General features: G+C 35.1%; 1 pseudogene; it reads left to right on the plus strand.

The window, feature by feature from the left end:
* The first annotated feature begins 456 nt into the window (after positions 1-456).
* On the plus strand, positions 457-1,736 carry LOC129509240 (E3 ubiquitin-protein ligase makorin-1-like; annotated as a pseudogene).
* The last annotated feature ends 13,745 nt before the right edge of the window (positions 1,737-15,481 follow it).

Consider the following 15,481-nt stretch of genomic DNA (forward strand, 5'->3'; position numbering starts at 1 on the left):
TTCGATCCAGGGTCTCCAGGATCGTGCCCTGGGCCAAAGGCAGGCGCTAAACCGCTGCGCCACCCAGGGATCCCCATTTTCATTTTATTTAACAATTTTTACTCATTTATTTTTATAGGATAAGTTTTGGAACTTATTTACTTCTCTCTTTTCTATATGTTCCTTAAATGCATACTAACAGGTGCATTTCAGTTAAAAAGACAAAAATTTTCCTCATACAAAATGTCTTGTTTGGCTGATGTATATGCCAGGGAGGATAAGCATCGCCTCTACAGTTAACGATTTCAAAGACAAGTCCCGGCAGCTCTTTCAGCCCAGGAACCCAGTCCCTTTATTTTGGTAAAACCACCTTTTTTGAACTGAAGACCTCTTAAGAATTCTTTCTTGGCCATCAGCTCTGAGTCCACCACTTCAACCCATACCAAAAGCAAGAAGAAAAACTAGGAGCTAAGGTATTTCATGCACGGGGTTTGTAAAGAAGGAGATAACTGTCGCTACTCGCATGACCTCTTTGACACTCCTTATGGTGTAGTGTGCAAGTATTTTCAGCGAGGATACTGTATTTACGGAGACCACTGCAGATATGAACATAGCAAGCCATTGCAACGGGAAGAAGTGACTGCTGCAGATCTAACTGCAAAATCATCTCTTGCTGCTTCCTCAAGTCTCTCATTGGGAGTTGGACCAGTTGTTGAAATGAATACGGGTGAAGCAGAGTCCAGAAATTCAAACTTTGCTACTGTCGGCGCAGGTTCAGAAGACTGGGTGAATGCCATTGAGTTTGTTCCCGGGCAGCCCTACTGTGGCCGTACTGCCCCTTCCTGCACTGAAGCACCCCCACAGGGCTCTGTGACCAAGGAAGAATCAGAGAAAGAACAGACAGCAGTGGAAACCAAGAAGCAGCTTTGCCCCTATGCTGCAGTGGGAGAGTGCCGGTATGGGGAGAACTGTCTAGATCTCCACCGAGACCCGTGTGACATGTGTGGGCTGCAGGTCCTCCATCCAATGGATGCCGCCCAGAGATCACAACATATAAAATCTTGCATTGAGGCCCATGAGATGGACATGGAGCTCTCATTTGCTGTCCAGCGCAGTAAGGACATGGTGTGTGGGATCTGCATGGAGGTGGTCTATGAGAAAGCCAACCCCAGTGAGCGTCCTTTTGGGATTCTCTCCAACTACAACCACACTTACTGTCTCAAGTGTATTCGCAAGTGGAGGAGTGCTAAGCAATTTGAGGGCAAGATCATAAAGTCCTGCTCCGAATGCCGGATCACATCTAACTTTGTCATTCCAAGTGAGTACTGGGTGGAGGAGAAAGAAGAGAAGCAGAAACTCATTCAGAAATATAAGGAGGCAATGAGCAACAAGGCGTGCAGGTATTTTGATGAAGGATGTGGGAGCTGCCCATTTGGAGGGAACTGTTTTTACAAGCATGTGTACCCTGATGGCCATAGCGAGGAGCCACAGAGACAGAAAGTGGGAACATCAAGCAGATACCGGGCCCAACGAAGGAACCACTTCTGGGAGCTCATTGAGGAAAGAGAGAACAGCAACCCCTTTGACAACGAAGTAGAGGAAGTTGTCACCTTTGAGCTGGGCAAGATGTTGCTTATGCTTTTGGCTGCAGGTGGGACGACGACCTGACAGACTCTGAAGACGAGTGGGACTTGTTTCATGATGAGCTAGAAGATTTTTATGACTTGGATCTTATAGCAGCTTTGCATGGCGTGTGAACTGGTCTGCTGAGCCTCAGACAGTAGCTGTCCCCCGTGCTGGTGTGGCAGTGCCCGTGTCTCTCCTAAGCAGGCCTATCAACTCCAGGTGCTGTCGTGATTATTTTTACCCATGGCCTGTCTTCTCAATCCCTCACCTTCCCCCAAGGAGTGTGTTGTTTTTCTCTGTTTAAAAAAAAAAGTTACAAAAATAAACCTTAAAGCTAGGAAAAAAAAAAAAAAGACAAGTCCCTAAAGTGAGCTAAATTAGGAAACCCGGGCAGCCTGGGTGGCTCAGCGGTTTAGTGCCACCTTCAGTCCAGGGCATGATCCTGGAGACCAGGGATCAAGTCCCACGTCAGGCTCCCCGCCTGGAGCCTACTTCTCCCTCTGCCGGTGTCTCTGCCTTTCTCTGTGTGTGTCTCTCATGAATAAATAAATCAAATATTTTTAAAATAAATAAATAAATAGGAAACTCCTATCTTAGACAAAACAAAAAGTTTAAAACACATGAAAAATAAGATCTTATCAGAAAAATTTCCTTGCTTAAAGTGTCACAGTATTTCAGTGTTCCCAATCAACCAAGTCTAAGAATCTTATGTGAATCAAAGTGTCTATTAGAAAAAAAATGCTACTAGTTTTAATAATGATGACTTGATAAATCTTGGAAAGTAGGGGTTTAAAATGGGTGGTAAGACCACCTAAAAAGGAAGTTGGCATTGCCAACTTGGCCGTTGTAAATTTGAGCATTCAAAATGGTTTAGAATTTTACTCCTATGTATGCAACCCAGAGAGATATTTGCATATGAACTGTGAGAGATCTGTGTGAGAATATCATAATGGCAAAATAATGGAAACTAATCCAAATACCCACCATGGAAGACAGGATGAAAAAAACATGCATTATTCATACATTGCACGTACTATAGTAGTCAAAATAAATGAACTATTACAATGTTCCATGACATGAATGAATCGAAGCAATGAACAAATTCTCGGTAAAACTTGTTTGAACTCCTTTACAGAAATGGAGAAAGCAAATGACGTAAAGGACTGGATCACCAAAAGATGAAACAGCATAAAAAACAATCTGTACAAGTAATTGGTCTCAAATTTCTGATTTTCAATATAAGTGAAAGAATTGCTAATTGAATTACCTGTTGGAATAGGTATGCAAGTCATATTTGACTTGAACTACTCCAGTAGTTTTGACTTGAACTACACCATGGGATTTTTTTTTAATGTAGATGGCATTAAAGAACTGAGTATATCTTTGCAAAATAATAAAGTACTTTAAATTGGAATACTCTCAGTTTTCCAAAGTTGAGTCTGCTAAGATCATTGCAGCTGATTATGATCACGATGGAAAATATGATTATATTAATAATTATGTTTACCAGCTTTATGTATAATATTTTAGACTGTGGTCAGTTTCACAGAGTTCATTTAACCCAGATTAGAACATTTTATTTTAATGCATTTGCAAACATTTTTGTTCACACACCGTGCAGCTCATAGTACAGACTAGTAGTTTGAAATGTTTCTTTATGAGATAAATTTAAATGTACATATAAACCAACACACCCATCCCCGAATACAAATATTGGAATCTTTTCATTCAAATATGTTCATTAAACCCTTGAGCTATCTGTTATTAAGAGCAAAAATAATTTAATCTATTTAAGAACTATCGGAACTCTGACTACTGGGTGTGAAACGACATTTATTTTTCAACAGATGAAAATGAGTAATAAAATTCAGAATGAATTTCAGTTAATAAACATTTATTTGCTTATGGATGGAGAGCAATATGCATTGCAGAAAAGCAAGCACATAATTTAATTCCTCCCTCACTCTTTTGCCCAAAATTTATTTTTTTTTAACCAAGGTTTAAAATAAAATGCTACAGTACTATGAATATACCATAGGTGTCATCATCTCTTTGGTTCTGGGCAGAACGAGCCCCAGGCAAGATTGTGAAAGAAAAGATTGGCATTGACATCACCAGACCTACTTTAGGCAGTTTTTTCCTCCTCTTCAGGTTACTTTTCTTTGCATCCTTAAGGAACTCCATATCTTCATGAAATTCCCTGACCCCTGCCAATTAAATCTGCTCTCAGCAAAGGGCTGTCTCTCTTGTTCATCCCTCACTGTCAATTTAAGGAAAGGTATTACTTTACCAGAGTTCTTGACATTTTAAACCATCCTTCTAATTGTGGAATCAGTGGTTTTGTTCCCGGGAAAGGCAGATCAACTCCTTAAGTGGACTTGTCTTCTAATGTAAAAGTCAAATCTGCCCTGGCTTTGTTGGGGTGGCAGAGGGGAGGAAACTTATCAAAAAGTCATTTCTATAAGCAAGCATGGCTGATTGAAAGATTAATGTCCAATTAGTGATTCCAGGGGAGTTACCAATGAAACATACTGACCACTCAGTCGATGATGGCAGTTACTGTATAGAGGGCTTGTTGTTGTTTGCAAATCTATTTCTTAGCTTTATGACCAGTGAAACACATTGTTCAAACTGATCCCTGTCAACGTTAATTGTTTCACACTAGAGTAGCTCATCGGCTGCTATCACTTCCCAGGTGTTAATATTGATTCAAGCTCACTCCATTGTCTCCTGGAAACTTTTCTTCTTCCCACATCAGATAGGATTATTTGTCCTCTTCCACTTTGTTGTAGAGCAAAATTTTAACATTCAATGGATTTCTGTGCCCACCATGTGATCACAATTACAACCGAGAGCCTCTTTGGATTGTTGGCATTGACAACACCAATTCTTTAACTTACATCCTTTCTTAATTTTGTTACATTATAAATTTCATAAAGGCAACATTTAGCTAAGCTCCCAAGGGTATTTAGGGAGTATCCATTATATAAGTTGTCAAGGATTTTAGCAACAGATTTTCCTAAAAAATAGAAGAAAGGAAATTATATACTTTTTGATTAAGACACAGTTTTAATTTAAAAAATGTGTCTGAAGAGGAAATTCCTCTGGTTCCCACCATAACTCATTCTAAACATAAGTAGAGATGGAGTCTGGGGGTTGCAAAGGATTATAGGAATCACATGCAATATTCAAAAACCGATCCACCAGGAGGGATGTTAAATAAATTTAGGAGGGATATATAGAAAAAAATATATAAAATATTTTTTTCTGATTTCATATTTATATTATTGATAAGGGAAAAATGTGTGCAAGCTAACTAATATGAGTATTCTTATATGGAGGTAAATGTGAATTGCCATCATGTGTAAGTACCTGTTCCCCCAAACCCTCTCTCCCTTTCACTTTCTCTTTTTCTGTCTCTCTCTCTTCTTTCATCAGGTATTGCAAACTAAAGTACTACTTTTGGGGAATTTTTTCCAAGAGGAGGAGAAGATTTGCATTTCTTCTTACTTTGTTTAATTCTTTTAGTAGATACATGCAAACATAACTAGTGACTCACAGCATGAAGTTTAAATACTATAACCATTTACTTCTCTTTCTTGATTTATATTATGAGGTTGGCTTTGAACTTGTGATCTAAAAGCAAAAAACTTTATAGTGTATTATCAATATACTAAAGCATTCAAGTCTCTGTAAATAATATTTATGAAATTGTATTAGAGTATGTGAAAATCTGTTGCATTTAAATTATTTATTTTAATATACTTTCAGAAATTAATTAAGTATTGAATGTTCTAGCACATAACCTCTAGTACATAACCTATTTACTCAATATAAAATTATTAAAAGAGGAACATAATTAAATATCCGTTCATTAAGGAGATTATAGAGGGCACTAACAACGTAAGAGATTGTAGTAAATAGGGTTATGTTAAACAAACAAACAAACAATAAGACTAGTGCAATTATCATTATAAGCAGAGCTGGGCATGCAACAAATTTCTTTAACATGTCTACTAAAATTTACTTAAAGGTTGCTATGTTGATGGATAATTATGCCCCCCCCCCCATTCACTGCTGACCTTCTCCCCCGGGCCTGACTCCATGATGAAGATTCATGATGTGTTTGAACTTGTCAGTTTCGACTGTAAGAAAATTTTGTTTTTCCCAAATCTATCCTAAATGACTTTGGTAAATTATAAAGCTATAACAAAACTGGGGCATGGTTCAGTGCTTTTTAAATTTCAGTGAGTTTGGACTTCTATATTTGTGCAACTTGTATTTCACTGCATCAGGGAATCAACATTCTTCTTGAGAGTTGCCGCCATGTACAATGGCAGATTGCCAAGTTAAGAAGGTGGCATGCTGTCTTCTCATTTAAAGTCCATGCATACAGTAGGCTTGAAGAAATCCTACTTTTCTCTAGGAAATTGTGTGTCTGAAGAACTGACCTTTTAATTATGTATGTGGATACCAACTATGTTCCTTGCTGTCACAATCTTCTTCCTATACATTTCTAGAATCTCTCTTTTAAGAGGTTTTGGAAACATTTGTGGAATACTAAGCATGTGGTAGAGTTGATCTCTTCATAGAGAAGATGGAGGATGAAGCACATATGGGTACTTGAATAATAGATTCAGAGCACCAACAGTTCAAGCAATATTTAATAATTTAAGTAATACATAAATGCAGATCTTTGAACAAAACAATAATGGTACACCTAGAGAATATCTTACTAAAGGAGATTTTTATGGTAATACAATCTACTCAAATGTATTGAAACTAAATATATATATATATATAATATTTAATCAAATAGTTTTTCTTTCATTGTTCATGTGTACTTGTATATGTAGATATTAATTTTGGAGCCCTTATTGGTATGATTGCATTATGATGGCTATTATTTTAATTTTCAAATTGTGGACATATAAATAAATGCGTTTTTTGAAAGTCAAGTATATTCATTTGCTAGAGTGCCATCACAAGGTACCACGAACTGGGTGGCTTAAATAACAGAAATTTAGTATAGTCACTAGAACTTAGTGACTAGGAGTCCAAAATCAAGGTATTGAGAATGATGGTTTCTTTTAAGGCTGTGGAGATAGGATCTGCTCTACACTCTCTCCTTGGTATATAGATGGCTGTCATTTCATCATATCTCTTCACATCATCTTCCCTTTATGTGTGTCTCTGTGTATAAATTTCCCCTTTTTATAACAACACCTCTATAAAAACCCTACCTTCAAACAAGGTCACATTGAGATACAGGGATTTAGGACTTCAAGTTATGAATTTTGAGAGGATATAATTCAACTCATAACCAATTTATGAGGTATACTTTACATAGAGTAAAATGGACGTTTTTAAAGGTCAAATAAAAAATAATCACCCACAATCAAGATACAGAATTGTTCCATCATCCCAAATATTTCCCTATTGATAGTTAACACTTCCCATAATTTGTGGCAACTGTTGATTTGTGTTCTGTCCTATACTTTAGTCTATGTAAGAGTATCATGAAAATGAAATTATATAGCTATTTGTATCTGACTTCCTTCACTAAGCATAATGTTTGACCAACAATTTATATCATATGAGTTTTGCTTATTTGATAATTTTAGTCATTTAGTGTATTACTATGGCTTTAATTTAAATCTTTCAATGATTAATAAACACTCTTTCATGTCCTTATTTATCAATTGTACTTCTTTTGTGAAGGCTCTTTGCAAATCTTTTGCTCATTTTCTTTAGTGCTGTTTTCTTATTATTGAGTTGTGAGATTTCTTTTTACTTCCTGTCCTAAATCATTCACCACATATAACTTCTGTGGATGTATTTTCAAGTCATTGGCCATTTTCCATTTCTTTTGCAGTGTCCTTCAAAGAGAATATTTTAATTTTGGTGAAATGAAATTTATTAAAATTTGTCTTTTATGGTTTGTGTTTTTGTGTCCTGTCTAAAAAAAATTTGCTAAACATTTTCTTCTACATTTTCTCCTGGAATTTTTATAATTTTAGGGTTCACATGTAATCTTGAATTAATTTTAATTAATCTCATAGAGTGTGGAATAAGGTAATGATGAAAAATAATATTTATTCATTTTTAAATTTATTTTTGATTATGGATATCCAAATGTTTCAGTAACATTTATTGAAAATATATTTTTCCATTAAATTACCTAGGCAACTTTGTTGAAAATCAATCAATTATATATTTGTAGGTCTCTTCTAGAAGCACTATTCTGTTTTATTGCCTTATATGCTTATTATTACACAAACAACACATTGTTTTAATTAGTGTAAGTTAAAAATAGGTCTTAAGATAGTGTGCATTTTCCATCTTTCTTTAATTGATCTATATATTCACACACCATGAAAATCACAATTTTAATGAGCTATCATTCAATTCACAAGCTTGTACAGCTATCACCATTTCCTAATTCTAGAAAATTTTCATCATTCCAAAAAGAAACTCTGTATCCATTAGAAGATACTTCCCATTCTTCTTCCTCCTTTGTCCTCAGTGTGAGAGCTGGATCAATAGGGCCACTACTCTGGCGACTCAGGGGATGAGGCCCTTGACCCCACAGAATGAGAAGGTGTGGCCACTACCCTAGTAGGCCCAGAGGACAGAAGCATCTAGTCACAGAGATTATTCTCAGTCCTTGAAACCTAATGGAATTGCTTTGCTGGATTTCAGACTTGCTTGTGACTCTTATTTTCCTTCTAGTTTTTCAGTTTTGGAATAAGAATGTCTATACATACTATGCTTGTCCCACCATTGTATTTAGGAAGCTGATAACTTGTTTTCTCGATTTCAGATCCACAAATAGAGAGGAGTTCTATGTGATGATGGACCATACAAAAAGTCACACATACCTGATTTCAATGATTCAGAATATGAGACTTGGCACTTTTTGGATTGATTATATTTAGGTAAGATTTTTGGACTTCAATATTTTTAAGTAATTATTTTTTATTATTTTTTAAAGATTTTATTTATTTATTCATGACAGACACACAGAGAGAGGCAGAGACACAGGCAGAGGGAGGAGAAGCAGGCTCCATGCAAGGAGCCCGATGAGGGACTTGGTCTTGGAAATCTGGGATCAGGCCCTGAGCCAAAGACAGACGCTCAACTGCTGAGCCACCCAGGTGTCCCTTGGACTTAAAATTGATACTGACTGGAATAGAGTTAACACTTCTGGGGATATTGGTATGGGGTGAATGTATTTTGCATATGGAATGCACATGAATTTTGGAAGTGGGTGGGATTTATAAGTCTGTGTCCCCCAAAAGGATATGCTGAAGTTCTAACATGCAATACTTGTGAATATAACTTTATTTGGAAATAGGGTCTTTGCAGATGTAGTCAAGTGAAGATGATGTTATACTGAATTAGGATAGGCTCTAATCCAATGACTAATGTCCTTATAAGAGAAGGGTAGTTTGGACACAGACACCAGAAGAGAAGTTCACAAGAATATGGAGAGAAATGTTGGAGTGATGTATATACAAGCCAAAGAACACCAATGATTCCTGGCAACCCTGAGAATCTAGAAGAGGGAAGGAAGGTCCTTCTCTAGAGTTTTTAGAGGGAATATGGACCTGCTTACACTTTGATTTTAGACTTTGTTGTCTTCCAGAATTGAGAGAGAATATATTTCTGTTTCAAGTCATTCAGTTCATGGTAGTTTGTTTCAGGAGAACATGGAAACCAATACAGATAGTTACTTGTATTTTAAAGTTATTAAAAATGAGAGAAAAATTCATGTTTGTCATTTGTAGTACTCTTTATTCATTCTTGTAAAAAATATCCATTTCTATTTGATGTTATATTTCTTATACTTGAATAATTTAAATATTTCTTGTACTGTAAGTCTGTTAGCAATGAATTCCCTCTGCTTTTTTTAATATCTGAAAAAAGTGTTTTACATTTGTACATTTATTTTTTGGAAGATATTATTACAGGGCATAGAATAATGGAGATAGAATTTTTAGTTGACATTTTCCTTTTGCTCTTTTTTTTTTCTTTGAGTATTTAAGAGGTATTGCTCCATTGTCTTCTGGATGGCTTCATTTATGATGAAAATTATGCTGTATTTTTATATTTTTGGTTGCCTTCAAAACTTTACATTTTGTTATCACTTTGTTGCTATGTCTAAGGGAATTTCTTTGGTCTTTTTTTTTCTGTTTCTTGCTTTTTTCTTTTGCATTTATCTTGCACATAGTTCTATGAGCTACTTAGGTCTGGGGTTTGTAGTCATTTATTATACAGGAAAATGTTTGAGCACTGTCTTTTCAAACATTTCTTCTGTTCTAGTTTTTGTTCTCTTTTTTTTTTAGAGACTTTAATTTATGCCTATGTCAACAGTTCTATATCATCACACAGCTCTTGAATATTCTGTTATATTTTTACTGATATTTTTCTTCTCTGTGTTTCATATTGTATAATTTTTATTAGCCTATCTTCAAGTCTGTTCACTGATTTTTTTCAGCTATATATGGTCTGTTGAGGATTCATCAAATTAATTCTTAATCTTTTTGGATTATTATATTATAAACTTTTTTCTTAAATTTTTTAAATTCTTAATCTTGATAACATATTTTTATACCTAGTATTTCCATTTGACATTTTCTATAATTTATATCACTCTCTTATAACTGCAAATTTGTTTATGCATATTTTATTTCTTTTTTATTAAATCCTTTAACATGCTAATCATTGTTATTTTAAGGACCCAGTCTAATAGATACTGTATTTGAGTATCCTATGAGTCTGGAATTCTCAATTGCTTTATTTCATGGTTAGAGTTTATGAGGATTTTTATTTTTGTTTTTGTTTTTTTTTTTGTGTGTGTGTGTATCCCGTAACTTTATTGTTTAAGAAATGTCAAGTGCAGAAAGATAGTAGAAATTAAGGTCAAGTGTAACAGTAGGGATCCCAGCTCCTCTGTCAAGCCATCAATATGGAGAATTGGCAATTTGAGGTAGGTTTGGGATTTGTGGTTGCAATTTACTTTTAAGATTTATTTATTTATTTATTTGAGTGACAGAGTGTAAACAGAGGGAGGGACAGAGGGAGAGAATTCTCGAGTACACTCTCCAATGAATGCAGAGCCCGACATGGAGCTTGATTCCAGGGCCCTGAGATCATGACTTGAGCAGAAATCAAGAGTCAGATTAACTGACGGAACCACCTGTCACCCCTGTGGTAGCAGTCGTATCTTTGATATACTACAGGCTTCAAGTTCCTCCTGTGGTTGGGTTTCTCTTTGTGTTTATATTCTAATCTCAGGATTCAGCAGTTCCTGCACCTTTGTGCCACAGATAGAGTCTTTCTTCATACTCTTACCCTCTTCATCAGTAGCCTTCTGTTGCTTGTTACACAGACTAGGTTCACAATGGGGTAAGTTATTTTGCCCCAGCCTCAGTCTGGACCTTCTTAGCATTACTGTCCTTTCCTACTATGGCATCCATCCAAAATCCACTTTGTATCTCTAGTGTGTTTCTGAGAAGAGATTGTTTTATGACTTTTCCCCAATGATTGAAGACCCTTGTTTTACACTCAAGGAGAATAATTGACACAGGAGTTCATCCTAGCCACCTCCAATTATAACTGGATTTACTTCCTCTCCTCAGGAGTAGCATATCTTTGGGCCCTAGTACAAGGAAGTTTTGTTACCCTTACTCTACTGGTCTGAAGACCTTGCTTTATATTTCAAAGGATCCCCAAGGCAGGGGATGTGTGGTACCTAGACCCCAGTGATAGCCAGTCACTTTCTTCATACCTGTGCCTGTAATGAGGACTCCCTGTAGTCTCTAGCCCTGCCATAGATCTTTCTTATCAACAGAGAAGCCCATTGAAGGGAGATTGAATGCCCATGCAAAATATCTTCAGGGCTCCTAATTATTTTAAACTAGCATATTAGCTCATACTTAGTATTTAAGATTTAGTTATAATTTTAGCTGATTTAATTATTATTATGAAGGCCTCTCCCCCCACTCCCCACCCCAGCTGTCAAAAGTTTTAAAATTAATATATCTCATTCATCTTTGGAATTCAGCTGTTGTGGTGGTCTTGTAACCTCAACCTACTGAAAGTTTTAATAGAAAGTACACTTTTGTAAATTATTTATTTCATTGTAAAGATTTTCTCTTGTGTCTTTCTACAACCTAAGTGAGAGGAGAAGTTCAATGACTTTTTAATTATTTTATATTTACTATAACCTGAAGTACAAACAATAAAAAATCACATCAAATATTAACCAGCCAGTTAAAAAGCCACTTACTTGAACTTGGAAGAGTGTTTTATTTATAAGATAAGGACATTCAAACAAGGAAAAAACTTCAATCATCAAAACTGACAAGAAATAAAAAACTATAGAAATAAGTTACAACCTTCAGAAAATTGTCTTAGCTTATGTCTTAAAAAATTAAAAATTCAGCAATATTATGATTTGTGTATATACTCTTACAATTGCTGTTAATCACATTCTATTCCATTTTCTTATGTGCTGCCAGAGTGATGTTTCTAAATTAAAAATATGATTATGTCATCTACTTGCTTCCAGTTTTCAGTAGCTCCTCATTGCTCGTAGAACAAAGACATATCTCTATATCATGTCTCCTAAGACCCTAACAGGCCTAGGGGCTCTATATATTTCTGATGTAATCTGTTTCCATTCTTCTCATCACATTTCACACTCTGGTCATATTGACTTTATTTTGGTTTTTAGAATGCACCTGTTCCTTTTTTCCTTTGGACTTTCACAGATGTATTTCTCTCTAAATTAATCCATCCTCTTCCAGCCCTCATATAATCCTCACTAACTCTTTTTATACCATTATAAGTTAGCATAGAAGTGACTTTTTCTAAGTAGCTTTCCTCAACCCCTAAATGATCTAAAAGTTGGATGAGATCTTCTACCATAGGGTTCCATAACATTCTTCAATTCATCCATTATGACAGTTTATGTTGTTATTGCTGTTATTGCTTGTTTGTTTATCTGTGTTACAATATCATAAGCAATGGAAAGTCTCTCCAGTGTATTCTAGAATTTTCCAGACAGTAGACAAGTCCTAGAAATATACTATGCTGAAAGTGAATGAGTTCTTCCTATTTGCTCATATACTGCCTTTTTTTAAGCCATAAAATATTGAACAATTTTACCTTTGCTCTGATATTCCAGATGAAATCCTTTTCTTCAAAATCCATTATTAGCTTTTTTTTCTCAAAATTTACTCATTTTTCCCTTACTCTAGGGCTTGGTGAGTAATGTTAGTGGGCAAATGTGTTTAAAGAAAAACTAGGACTTAAAAAAAGGGTGACATCAGAATTGAATCTCTTTAAAACTATTCTCATATCTCAGTGAATGGAGTGATTCATTTCCATCAAATTATGCTATAGAAATAAAAATGAACAAGTTGACTTTATATTTGAACACATTTGAACAAAGGGATGGCTTTGTTTCAAAAGGCTTACTCATCATTTCACATTTGCAGGGTGTATGTGTGCATGTGCTTAACCCACAGCAACTTCCAATGAGGTTGAGTAATTCTATCCAAATTTATTCTTCAACCATGGAGTATACCTGTTGAAAAGAAGTCTAATTTGTGGTTCTGCTCATCATGTTGAAATGAAGTATTGACCTATTCATTTTTTAAAATAAGATCAGATTTCAGTGAAAATCATGTTTATGCATTAGAGGAAATTAACTGGTCTCAAGATTAACCATAAACAATTGAAAAATTTTGTTCCTAAGGTATTTATAGATTTTTGACATGTTTAAATATAATCCAAGTTTCTTAGAGCTGCATATCAAAAACACATAAAAGCTATATTTTAAGATTATATAATTTAGAGAAAAAGGCCCTGATACTACAAAGTGACTCAAGAAAATTTCATTATGCACAACACATGTTTGTTTTTTAGTAAGTTATGATATTCACAAAGGTGGATGTGTGTTTTCTACACTCCCTAAGACTCATCTCACTACTAGTGAAAGGAGATCTCAGATTTATTTCTATTCACACATACAGTCATTTACTAATCACATAATAACAAAAAACTGCTACCACAAGCCTGTTCTTTAATCTTGATACAATCCAATTCTTTACAATTACATGTGCTCTGATAACACCTTGCATAAAAGATTCAGTTGAGTCAGCTATGGCAAGATCTTTACACCCTATTTATATAAATTTTAATAGAGCCTTGAAAATACATTATTCAATCCCCATACCTCAAGTATCTTTAATTTCACAAGAAGACTATTTCTGTTATTCAATATGTTAGTTAATGGAATGGTTTACCAATAAAACCTGTTTCTGCTCTAATCTTAGCTGATATTTCTAGAGTAAGTATTTTCTGTTTGGGAAACTGACTATAATTAGAACTAACTGCACTTTCTGCATCAGTGTAAAAGATAGTATGCTAGCTTGATAACATCTTTTTTTTGAGTTGTGAATTGATTTGCACAAGACTTTGAGATGAATTCTTAAGGAAGTGGGAGAACTTCCCTTTTTCCAATTTTATTTAATGTGTGTGTTTTGTAAAGTACTATTCTATTTTAAATTTTACATTCATTTTTGTAATTACCTTAAACTTTGATGAAGGAAGTACCTACTTAATTGTAGCCATTTTCATTTTCAGGAGATTGAGTGTGATCCTTCAGGGACTGCCTAACTAAGATTTATGGTGCTCTGCTTTGAGAGTGGAGCAATTAAGTCTATTTTTGTTTTATAGTCAAATGAGCAAAGAAAGCTTCATTTTAGGGAATTTGATACTAAGTATATCGATTAAGTATGCCATTAGAAAGAGTCATTGTGTTTATAATATCAAATTTTCTGTATGTGAAAATACATACTATATAATCCTGTTTGAATATGGGCATATTTAGATTTCCTTTAAAATGATTAATTCACTAACCAAGCAAGATTTGCTGAATCCTTCCCATGAAGTGGGTGAACTCAGATCCTGGGCAAGAAAAAATTAATCTTCAGATTTGCTAAGAGAGATTGAAAAAGATTGAGAGAAAGGGAGCAGAGAAAACAGAAAGATGGAGAGACCAAAAGACAGAGAGAAAGAAGAGGTAGGAGTGGGGAGAGGACAAAGAGAGAATCTGTAAAACTGGTGAACAAAATGTGTTCAAGCTAATACAAATAGGAGTTGAGGGAAGAATAGATATTCCAGGTATCATTGGAAGAAAGAATTGACATGGTCAAATTCACCCAGTTGTTCATAGAAGAATCTTAAATGTAGTCTTGATTCCTAGATTGTAAACAGCATCTGGAGTCATTTGATTTAGTTATAAACATTTATCTTCAAAAATAAGTTTGTTCTGTGTAATAGTACTAATAAAAAGTCCTGGATGATTTTTCTCCGTATTTTATGGATGGTTATCTAGATGTAACCAGGTGATTAAGTTCTGGACAATGATGTATATGTGAAAATGCAAGTGTTTGGGGAAAGCAGTTTTCTAAGAATTGATAATTCAGGTGTAAAGTCCCTCTTCTTAATCATTTCCTTTTCTTTCTCTCTTAGGCTTGGGTATCTCATGTAATGACTGTGGCCATTATGGTGACCAGAAGGTACAACCACAAGTTAGAATGGCAAAGAACAGAGATGGAGGTAAACTCTCTGAAGACAACTGATGCCCATGTCAGCTTGGCTGCTCATCTTCAGACTTGCTGAAGACTGCTCATCTTCAGACAAGGAATTAGGTGGTATTGTCATAGTGATATTTTTCAAAAGAAGCAAAAGATAAGTTAATCCTTTTTTCCAATAGTAAAGTCTGGTTTCAAATTCTATTTCTTCAGGATTTCTAAATGGACCAGCAAGTCTTGAACTATATTACCAGCCTCCTACTTTT

The sequence above is a fragment of the Nyctereutes procyonoides genome, unplaced genomic scaffold (assembly GCF_905146905.1).
Source record: "Nyctereutes procyonoides isolate TBG_1078 unplaced genomic scaffold, NYPRO_anot_genome, whole genome shotgun sequence".
NCBI classification, from domain to species: domain Eukaryota; kingdom Metazoa; phylum Chordata; class Mammalia; order Carnivora; family Canidae; genus Nyctereutes; species Nyctereutes procyonoides.